Genomic DNA, 12370 nt, shown 5'->3' with positions numbered 1-12370 from the left:
CCAGGGACTTGAGTACACCATCCTTGGGACAGCACTTGACTCGGACTTAAAAGCCTATATCTATCAAGAAAAAGGTCAAATACTTTGGTTACCATATGACTCAGCAACAGAACAGACAATAGCCGCTGGGCCTCAAAAGACACAGGAAATCTGCTCAATTCCATTCCCTTCAATCTGCCATCAGACTAGAGAATTCTTGGGGGCTACCAGATTCAGCCATATATGGATCCCCAACTTTCAGTTATGGCAAATCCCTCTATGTAGCCATAAAGAGGGGAGAATGGGATCCTCTAATATGGGGGCCACCTAAGCAAAAGGCCTTTGAGTATATTAAACAAGCACTCCCAGTACATCTGGACTAGGGCTCTCTGACCTCACAAAGCTTTACTTTCTGTACATCCATAAACAATCTGGAATGGCTGTAGGATTCTTGACATGGACATCTGTCCAAATAGCTGGGATCTGTAGCCCAAGACTGGCCACCTTGTTTATGGGCCCTTGCAGCCACAGATTATCTGGTGTTGGAAGCTGATAAACTGGCTATGGGATGAAAATTGTTTTTTAGGGTTCCTCATTCAGTTTTGACATTATTAGAGTACAAAGGATAATATTGGTTGACTAATGGTCAATACCAGGGCATGTTATGTGAAAACCCATGTATTCATGTGGAAGTCATCCAGACCCTAAACCCAGCAACCTTGCTGCCCATTGGACCTGGACAACCTGATCACAACTGTATTGAAGTCATGGATGAAATGTGCTCCAGCAAACCACACCTGGCAGACCAGCCCTCAGGGACCCTGATGTGGAGTACTTCACAGATGGAAGCAGTTTTATAAAAGATGGGGTATGTTTTGCTGGATATGCTGTGGTCACTCTGCACTCCACTGTCGAGGCAGAACCTCTGCCTTAGGGAACTTCAGCACAAAAAGCAAAATTTATTGCTTTTACTCAAGCACCTAAGTTGACAGCAGGAGTCTGTGTGGATAGTTACATAGACTCAAAATATGCATTCGTTCACTACCATTCATATTCATAGTGCCTTATGTAAGAAAAAGGGGCTAATTAACTCAGGAGAATAAAAAGGCATGATGTATGGGCAAGAAATTCTTAAACATTTGGATACACTCTGGGTTCCCATGAAAGTTGTGATTATATATTGCCAAGGTCATCGAAAGGGAAACACTGTGGTTTCTCAGGGCAACCAGAGAGCTGACAGCGAGGCCAGGTTAGCTCTCTGTAAGAAATGAGAAGAAAATCCAGTCCCAGGTTTAAATGCTGCCCTTCTGTCTGGCCAACTATTTAACAGAATCGGAGCCAACACACTCCCAACATGAACGTAAATGGTTTAAGACTGAAAAAGAAAATTTTCTCCCAGGAGGATGATGGAGATTTTCTGGTGGCTGGCATAGCCATCCCAGATATTCTAGCCCCATCCTTTATCAAACAGTTCCACAGGAGAACACGCTGGACATACAGCACTTGAGACAGTTCTGAGTCAACATTTCTATGTCCCCTGGCTCACAAACATCACATGGATGATCTGAAAACAATGGGGCTGGAGTTGTGGCTCAGCGATAGAGTGCTTGCCTACCATGTGTGAGGCCTTGAGTCTGATCCTCAGCACCACATAAAAATAAATAAATAAAATAAAGGTATTTGTCGAAATACAACTAAAAAAATCAATATATAAAAAAGGACAATTGGTCCCATAATAATTTTTAGTAACAAAAAGGTAACTACTGTCACTTGAAAAAGGTGTAACAAGGCAGACAGGTATAGAACCAAGAAGGCCCCCTGCGGGAAACTCCAGTGGGTTGCAGAGCCTCAAAGTTGGAAGGAAGCCAGACTTGAGTTCATAGGCAGCCAATTTGGGATAATGAATTAAGCCTTTATAGAAGCAGAGGTACATGCCCTGAAGAAGTGCTATGAATATGGGATATCACATATATAAAGGAAACAGAGAGACTGGCATTTCATGATAAGTAAGTCATTGTTAAATATTTTAACTTAATCTAATTAATAACTGATAACAATTGGATTTATTATAATTGCACCGAGCCCAAACAAGGAAGGTATAAATCTGCAGGGCTCCTGTGTGGGGCTGGCACCATAGGGCAGTGGATCTGAAACAGAAATGGGCTTCAGAGACCAAAAAAGCAGGAGCAGACTGTGGGAATACTATTGGGGGGCACATATGGCCTCCAGCAGGCTCTTCTTCCCTTCTGTACTTTTGCATGCACTGATCTCCTGGGACTAGGTCCTCATCTGCAGTAGCTTAGGATGCCAAGACCTGATAGGTGCTTATATAGAAGTCTCCAATCCTATACACAAAGGAAGTCATTTCTGTGACTTTAAGGATCCTGCTCAGCAACCCTCAGGTAAGTGGATTGGGTCCTTGCCTGCTCAAGGCTTTCCAAAGGTGGGGAATTTCCCCACACACTGTGGTCCCTTTCCGGGTAGAGCTCTAGGACTGCAGAATTCTGCACCTGCTCCCACAGGAGAGGAAAAAATTAGTTTTATTCATCTTTTTTTGTAGTGCTTTTAAAATTCATTTATCGACAGATATTTATAACAAACATTGAAGGGGTTCATGTTTTATCTTCATTCATACAGAGGACATTGATCACTTCCACCAACTTGGCTTCCATCTTCTCCTCACTCCTTCCTAGACCCTAATAATCCCTACTCTACATTCAAGTAAACTTTGTGTTTATAAAATTCCATATTTGAGAGAGAACATGCCATACTTGTGGCTCTTTTCATAACAGCTGGCTGAGGTAAGCACTCTGTATATGCTTAAGTGAATAATAATGCAGAATTGATGACACTGAAGGATCATTAAACAGAATAGAGTGTGTTCCTATAAGATGCAAATATATTTATGCTTCTGATAATTTTTTTATAACCAATTTCTGATAACTGGGAAACCGTGGATTATACCTGTAATCACACCAATTTGGAAGCCTGAGGTGGGAGGATTTCAAGTTGTAGAAAGCCTGGGAAATTTAGAAAGACTCTGTCTCAAAAAGAAAATACCAATAAAGTTGCTCTCGTAGAAGGACGTGAAAAATTCTTTTACATTAGGGAGATTTTTAAAGGGCCACAGTTATGCATCTGTTCTTCATTGGGGTTATGCTTCTAGGATAATAGTATAATCATGTAAGAATGATTAGACCTTTACAAAGGTTATTTGTTGTATTATGTCCCAGGAACTGTTACTTTGTTCATATTTCCTTTTTTCTTCTTCATTACTGGGAATTGAAGCCAGGTCACTAGAACAAAGCTACATCCCCAGCCTTTTTTTTATCACTTTGAGACAGGGTCTCCTTCAGTTACTCACCTGACCTCAAACTTTCAATCCTGCCTCAGCCTCCTCATTGCCGGGATTACACATGTGTGCCACAACTGTGTCTGATTGACTTATGCATACTTAAAATCCTGAAACCTACTTTTTAAAATTAACAATTTTGTTCTCACTTCACAGATTAAACAATGACTACCAGCTGTGGCTTAGAAAATTTAAATGACACTTCAATCTATTAAAGGTTGAGACAAAAATGTAAATCTTAACCATATATTTTTATTTCATATAAAAAGTCTATAGCTTCCCATCCCTCTCCTTCCACCAACCTCCCTCTTCCCCTTAGTCCTTATAGTTTAGGAATTAATCAATAGAGAAACAAAACAGGTAGCTGAGAATTCCTGTCAAGACTGGAGAATTGGGCTGCGGATGTGGCTCAAGCGGTAGCCTGGCATGCGTGCGGCCCGGGTTCGATCCTCAGCACCACATACAAACAAAGATGTTGTGTCCACCGATAACTAAAAAATATATATTAAAATTCTCTCTCTCTCTCTCTCCCTCTCTCTTTTAAAAAAAAAGACTGGAGAATTGATCTCCATCTTCTCTCCAAACAGTCCTATCTAAATCTACGGAGGACTCAGTTGCAGCATTACCTATGGTTTGATTTGGGATAATAAATTAAGCCTTTGTAGAAGCAGAAGTACATGCCCTGAAGAAGCACTGTGAACATGGGATATCACATAGACAAAGCAAACAGAGAGTCTGACATTTCATAATAAGTAAGCCTTTGTGAAATATTTTGATCTTAATCTAATTAATAACTGATACCAAATAGATTTATTATAATTGCATCCAAGATGATTGCTTTTCTTTTTTCATTTTTAATTTGTTCTTCCTATATAGGACAGTAGAGTGAAGATGCTTGCTTTTCAACTGAAGTTTGTCAGACCCAACCATCTGAAGCAGTTTGACTCCAGGAGTACCATTATCACCCAACATAATGAACTCTACTTTGAGATTGTGCAAGAGTGTCATCAATACACACCAAATGCTGAGCAGCCACTTAATCCTTTGCCTCCTCTCTCAGCCCTGCCACTGCTTTTTCTGACCTAGAGGCCAAAGTCATGGACCATTCACTCCTGGGTGAAGCAGGCTCTGGAATCTGCAGAGATGACACTAAGATCCCAGTTGCCTTTGACACTGATATCAGAAGATTATGGACCAAAGGTACTCCCCTTCTGTATTCAGCTGGAAGGACCCCTGGTGGGATAGTCTACATTTCCACTGGGAACTGCTCTCTAGGCTATGGGGGCTGCTATATTGGGCCTTCCCTCCACACAGACACTTGCCTAAAGCCCAGACACCATAGAACTATCCCTAGTTCTACCTGCCTACCTTCCTGGAACCATGCCCCTGACACAGAAGAAATCAAATTCAGCTTCAGGAGAAAACCATGCTGCAAAGCAACTAGGCAATCACCTGCCCTGGAAGCTTCTCTTGGTCAAATCCATGTATTCCTGTTGACAGGCTCCCCAGAAACATGCAGACCTTTAACCCTGTCTCATGACCACTGAGTCCTAGGAGTACTGAGTGTTCAGATTGGTACATTTTATTTCTACTTCTGTTCCAGAAAAATGTAAGACTTATCACTTACTAAAGGCTCCTTGTTTACGTACTAATAGGCAATTGATGTTGTTTTTACAGGCCGTCATAAATATTTGGTTCCCTTGTTCAACAGTAGACAGAATGAAGAGAGAATAGAGGATGGAGGAGTACTGCATGGGGTGGGAGACAGAGCTCTGATTCTGAGCTGTGCCGTGGACTTCACATCAGAGCCTTAGAGAAGGTCTCCTTTCCTGGGCAGAGAAGTGGAAAGTATCCAGGGAGAGCAATGCAAAGGAGCCCAGGTGTTGACCTCAAACAAATCTATCCAAGTGTAGGAAAGAATGTGTGGGACAGCAGGAGTTCATTAGATAGGAAGTGTGTCTCTTTGGACAGTATTTTTATTCTGCATCTACCTAAGGATGGGCCTAGAGTCTCCAGTTTCTAAAACCTCTACACAGCTGGGCCTGTCCAGCACAGCCTCTCCCAGTCACTGGCCTCTCTCTGACTGGTGTCACCCAGGTACAGTTTAATACCCAGCAGGGAGAGGAAGTCCTGGAAGGCAGGGGGAGACCCCTCTCTAACCTGGGTGTGTGTTGGGGGAGCTTCCTCCCACACCCAGGGTAGAGAGGACTCCCCCCTCCAGGGGGGGAGACCCCTCTCACCTGGGTGTCGGGGATGGGGAGGTTCATATAGCATCGCAGTGCCCAGTGTAGAGGGGACTCCCCCTTCCAGTGGGGAGACCCCCCCTGACCTAGGTGTCAGGGGAAGATCCCCACCACACCCAGGGAACAGGGGACGCCCCCTCCAGGGGAAATAACCCCCTGACCTGGGTATTGGGGAGAACTCCCAAACTCACCCAGGGTACAGGGGACTTGGCTCTCAGAGGAAAAATATACCCTGACCTGGGTGATGGGCGGAGTTCCCCATCGCACGCAGGGTACAGATGACTCTCCCTCCTGGGGGGAGAACTCCCTGACCTGGGTGTTGGGCAGAGCTCCCCACCACACCCAGGGTAGAGGGTAGAGGGGACTCCCCCATCCAGGGGAAAGAACCCCCTGACATGGGTGTCTGAGGGAGCCACCCACCCCACCCAGGGTACAGGGGACACCCCACTCCAGCAGTGAAAACTGCTGACCTGGGTGTCGGGGGAAGTTCCCACTATACCCAGGGTAGAGGGGACTCCCCCTTCCAGTGGGAGACCCCTATAACCTGGGTGTCGGGGGGAGCTCCCACACCTTGCACCCAGGGTACAGGGGAATCTCCCCTTCAGTGGGAAGACACCTCTGACCTGGGTATCAAGGGGAACTTATCTACCATCTTGCCCAAGGTAGAGGGGAATCCCCCCTGAAGGGAGAAGACGTCTCTAATCTGGGTTTTGGGGGAGCTCCCCACCAAACACAGGAAAGAAGGGACTCCCCCCTCAAAGTGGGAGACACTCTAACCTGTGTGTCTTGGGAAGCTTGTGTACCTTTGGACCCAGGGTAGAGGGGACTCTCCACTGCAGAGGGGACAACCCTTTATCCTGGGTTTTGGGAGCTCCCATCACACCCAAGGTAGAAGGAATCCCCCCTCCGGGAGGGAGACCCCTCTAACCAGGATGTGGGGGTGAGCTCGTTTACCATCGCACCCAGGGTAGAGGTACTCCTTCCTCCAGGGGGAAGACCCCTCTAAACTGGGTGTCAGGGAGAGCCCCCACCACATCCAGGGTAGAGGGGACTCTTCCCTCCAGGGGGGATACCCCTCTTCTCTGGGTTTCAGGGGGAGCATCCACCGCACCCAGGCTAGAGTGGATTCCCTCCTCTAGGGGGGAGATTCCTCTGATCCTGTTGTCAGGGGTTCCCCTTCCGCACCCAGAAGAGCAGGGTCTTCCCGCTCCAAGGTGTTTACCCCTCTGACCCGGTGTCGTGAAGAGCCCCCACCGCACCCATTTTAGATGGGTCTCCCCCCTCCAAAGGAGAGACCCTTCTTACACATGTGTAGGGAGGAGCTTCCACCATACCCATGGTAGAGGGGACTCCCCCCTCCATGGAGGAGACCCCTTTGACCTGAGTGTCTGGGAGAACTCCCCACCATACCCAGGTTAGAGGTGTCGCCCCTCCTCCATGGGAGAGACTCCTCTAAGTTGGGTATTGGGGGAAGCTCTCCACTGCATCCATGGTAGAGGCGACAGCCGCTTCCTAAGGGGAGACCCCTCTAACCTGGATGTCCAGGTGTACTTTCCATCGCCCCCAGAGAAGAGAGGACGCCAGGCTCCAGGGGAAACCCCTCTAATCTGGGTGTCGAGTGGAGCTCACCACCGTACCCAGGTTAAAGGGGACTCCTCTATCCATGATGGAGACACCTCTACACTTGGTGTCAGGCTGCAGCTCCCCACAACACCCAGCATAGAGGGGACTCCCTCTATGGGGGTGAGACCCCTCTACACTGCGTGATGGAGGGAGCTCGCATACCATTCCATCCATGGTAGAGGAGACTCCCTTTTCCAGGAGTGAGACTTCTCTACCCTGGTTGTCGGGGGGAGCTTGCATACCATTGCACTTAGAGTAGGGTAGAGGAGACTCATCCCTCCAAGCGGGGAGACCTCTCTAACCTGGGAGTCTTGGGGAGCGCGCATACCATTCCACCCAGGGTAGAAGGAACTCCTCCCTCCAGCGGGGAGACCCCTCACACCAGGTTGTCCAGGGGAGCTCCCATACCGTCGCACTCAGGGCAGGGTGGACTCCAACCTGGGAGCTGGGGGAGCTTGCATACGTTTGCACCTAGGGTAGAGGTGACCCCCCTTCCAAGAGGAGACCCCTCTAACTTAGTTGTCAGGGGAAGCTCGCATACCATCGCACCCACGGTAGAGGGTACTCTCCCCTCCAGGGGAAGACCCCAATAACCTGGGTTTCAGGGGGATCTCGCATACTTTCATACCCAGAGTAGAGAGGAGTCCCTCTTCCTGGAGGGAGACCCCACTAACCTGGAGATCTCACATTCCTTCGCACCCTGGGTATAAGTGACTCCCTTCTCCAGGGGCAAGTCCCCTTTAACCTGGATGTTGGGGGAGCTCTCATACCATCGCCACCAGGTTGGAGAGGACTCCCCCTCCAGGGGAGAGATCCTTCTAACCTAGGTGTCTGGGGGATATCTTATAACATAGCACCCAGGGTACAGTGTACTTCCCCCTCCTGGGGAGAGACCCCTATAACCTGGGTATCAGGGGGGAGCTCCTATATCATTGCACAAATTGTAAAGAGGACTCTCCCCTAAGGGTGGAGAGCCCCTTAACCTGGGTGTCCGGAGAAGCTCCCCACTGCACCCGGGGTAGAGTGGACTACCTCCTCCATCTTATCACAGGAAATAGAAAATATATGTAAATTATATATATATATATATATATATATATATATATATATATATATTTTACATATATTTTAAATAATATATATTATTTCAATTATATATATATATATTAATAATAAGTACTTTGTTTCTGATAATTATACTTGCTCAAAGATGATGTTGTTGACTTACGGAAGACTCAATTTCCCATATTTGTTCAGTTAAATACATTTTATTTAATTTCTTGTAATAATTTAGAGAGAATTAATAAAATCCTTCAGGATTTGCTAAGTCACTCTCAGGTTTCAAATATACTGAAGTCCTATAAAATCATCCCCTCTCACTTATCTGTATCTCTAAAGTGGTATTTCTGGTGGGTCAAATAAAGTAGGTATGAATGTAATGGTGGATCCCATGAAATTCTACCAGTTCAAAGTTAGAGACTTCAGAAACTTCTCACCTGGCTAATCCCATCATTTCACTCTCCCTCCCCATTCTTGCAGTCATGGTGGGCTAGTCACTGGTGCTGGTAAGTTGGCCCTTATAGAAATACTGACAAAATGCTTTCACTTATCCAAGAAAGATGGATAGTGTCCAAATTTTTTTAGTCCATGCTCATAAGGCTTGTAAAGAATTTAATTCCTGTGCACAGGGTGCCAGGAAAGACATTGACATAACCCTGAAAATATGAGCAAGAAAACATTTATTTTTAAAGAAGGAAATAGATATATGTTTTGGGTCTGAGGATGAGCTGTGTTCAAGGACCTGTGACAGGGCTGGATGCAGTGATCTAAGGAAGAACCAGAGTTCTCAGGAATCTGAAAGATGGAAGAGAATTGGGGTTTTCCTCTGAATTTTGAAGATAAAATTTCAAATAGCAAATCAATTAAATGTAAAGTGATGGAAAGTATATGTAAAATAAAACAGGGAAATTCATCCTGGTTTATCAAAGAAATGCAGGCCTCAATCACTTTTTAGTGTCAGGTGTTTGGACAACAGTTGATAGACTGTATGAATACAAAACTTGTGTAGGTTAACAAAAAAGTGAGAGGTGAGTGACATTATTTTCTCTTCTGACTGAGTAAAAAGCCAGGAAAACACAGGTTTCTCCTTGTCCATGCCTCATACTCTCCACACTGCCAAGAGAACAACTCTTTGGAATCCTCTGGATAGAGTTAAAGGCACTGAACACAAGTGTATCCCTTCAGCTCTCTGGAGCATCATTGTCCTCAGCACAAAGACAGAAGGAAAAACAGCAATGGATTAGAAGCTATTTGGAGATTTGGTGTCAATGAATTGTAGGTGAGTGTTGATACATGTGTGCATAGGGGAGTGGATTGGAGGGGTGGTTTGGGGAAAAGCTGAAGGAGAGAGACAAAATATTCTGAGTGTTTATTTGATAACAGACAAATTGGTATTATCATTTATTATCCTATCATGCATCTTTGAGAAACTTTTCCTAATTTCTCACAATATCTATCATTCTAATAAATAATTTAAAATAAGGTTTTTGTATGTTGGTCATCAAAATGAAAGAAATAACAAAAAATTCTCTCCACATTGATTTCCTATCTATTAATATAAATGTTATAGATCAGATCAATTTATTTCATTTTCTTCTTAAGAATTATGGTTTATAATTCATACTAAGAAAAAAAATAATATTAGTAGTCCAGTTGCTAGCATAGGAAATAAGTATAGATTATTTCAAAATATATTTTCATTTCTAAACTTTGAAATGAAAAAGCAGCTACACATGAGAACATTTGGAAATCAGAATTCAGTCAGATTATCTTAGACTCTCCATAGAATATCTAGCAGCTTCTCGGTTACCTAATTATTAAGTCACTGTCAGTGTACATCAAACATGGAGTGTTTTCAGAATTCAAAATACATCTTAAGAGAATCTTTCATTTCTTGGTAAAGATGAAGTTTGATATCTAGCAAAATAATCTTACATTATCATCAACCTCAAATATGATAATAGACAATAAAAATATAAGTATATATAATTGTTCTTTTCCATAAGTTATAAAACTTGCTTTCCTGGAAGACTAGAAGCAAATGGCAATAAATGTCATCCCCCTGATCTTACTAGACTTAGAATATCATTCCCTGTCTTCATTCTACCAGAATTTAGTAATAGATAAAAAGTTTAGCAAGTGCCTAAATACCCACTGAATAGAAAGCACTAACAGGTAGAGAAGGGACAAAGTGCAGTTGTAACACAGTTTTCTCAGATTCTAAACACATCCTATCAGTGTTACTCCTCACCCAGGCAGTAGAAGACTCCTATAGACAGAGAAGTAGAAAACAGAACTTTACCTTTTCCAGATGGAGTTTCCAGTGATCTCCTTTTAACCAAATTCTGATGTTAATTTACACTACTTTAATTATTTATGTATTCAGATTAAATGCTGTATGTTCAAAGTGAAAGTGAACAACTCTACAATTATACAATCTAGTAAATCTCCTAGTCTTTATATCTCTAATTCTTCCAAACTTCCATTCACTAGGAAATTCCTATAGTGAATGGATTTTCTGTATGCTCTTGACCTGATGCATTTTAATTTGGTCTCCGGCACTAAGGTTTGCTACAGTAATCCTTCACATCCTGCCAGTGAGCACTGAATTCCTCTTTGATATAAACAACCATTGCAATACACAAAGTCAATGTGATGTAAAGCCTTACAACATGATGCCAGGAAACGAATTTTATTGGAGAAATGAGAAATTCCTTGCAGAGGGAATAATTACAGATAATATTTTTTTCAGGGTTAAAAATATCTTTTACCAACTAGTTGGTAAATCTGAAAGCAAAATATTAGTTGAATCCACTACAACTTGGTGTGTAAAGAATTTCTGAGCCCTAAATTTCTGTCATTAAACAGTTATCCAATCCTGTGAGTGATCATCAAGCCCCATGGTGGTTTCCTCCAATTACTATTTCACACCAGTAAAATCTATTGTTAAAGTGCTCAACTGGTTTTGCCATTTGTAGTTTAATAGAACAAAAATCTACTTCTTCAACATGATGGCCTTTCAAATATTTTAAGATTCTCTCATTTATTTTCCAATACAAATTTTCTACTGCCTTAGCAACATCAACAGTTTTTTTAAAGTACATTTTTTATAATACTTTTTTAGGTTCTGTCTTTCTCACTCTGGAAGTTCAGCTATAACTTGTAAATAATCAACTATAAAGAAAATAAAGATTGGATTCTTTTCCCTCAGCAAATTCAACTCTTTTTATATTCTCTAATAAGGTTCATATACACAAGAAAAAAAGTACAAGTGTGTTCATTGCAACATTTTCTTGAACATAAGAAGAGATAATAGGAACTATCTATGTGTTCATATGTTGGAGTTGTCAACTTACAATATTCACTGCAATAAAATATTCCACAACGATTACAATTAATAATTAATTAATATTAAATTTCATGTGTGAACACTTTGAAAATTTTTAAAAACAATGTTGAAGAATGAAATAAATTGAAAAATCATCAATTTTTTTAGTAACAAGTATGTATATACTTCTATAAAATAAAATTTAAACACTATCTGAGTAATAAAAATAAATTAAAAGTAATATAAGAGGAGGAGCTAATAGAAAATGTCAAGAATTGATATTAGGTATGACCACAGTATCAACAATATGACATATATTTTTGAAGATCTAAAGCAGCCATGGTAAAAGGCCAATATTTGCTTTATTTGGGAGTAAATATGGGAAAGTACTGGAGATTTTTACCCTATACTTTTGTTTTCTTTTTATCTAGAATTCTTAAAACTAAAGGTGACTCCCATAGCATTCTGTATGATACAAAGTTAGTGGATAGATGACTCATGCATGTGAAAGCCCATGGACAAATGCATCACAAATATCCAGCATGAATGATGAACTTAATCAAACTAACAAACATATAAACAAGCAAAACACCAAGCAGAATGACAGGACTTCTCAGCTGGGATGCAAAATATGACAATCAAATCTAATTGCTAAAAATATCTGTCACTGGTGATGTCATCAAAATATCATAATAAAAGATCCCCAGCCCACATCTCCTCACAGAAACAAACATTTAACAGCCACTCACAAAAATAAATAAATAAATAAATAAATAAATAAATAAA

This window comes from Marmota marmota, unplaced genomic scaffold (assembly GCF_001458135.2).
Source record: "Marmota marmota marmota unplaced genomic scaffold, marMar, whole genome shotgun sequence".
NCBI classification, from domain to species: domain Eukaryota; kingdom Metazoa; phylum Chordata; class Mammalia; order Rodentia; family Sciuridae; genus Marmota; species Marmota marmota.
This window is presented reverse-complemented; position numbering follows the sequence as displayed.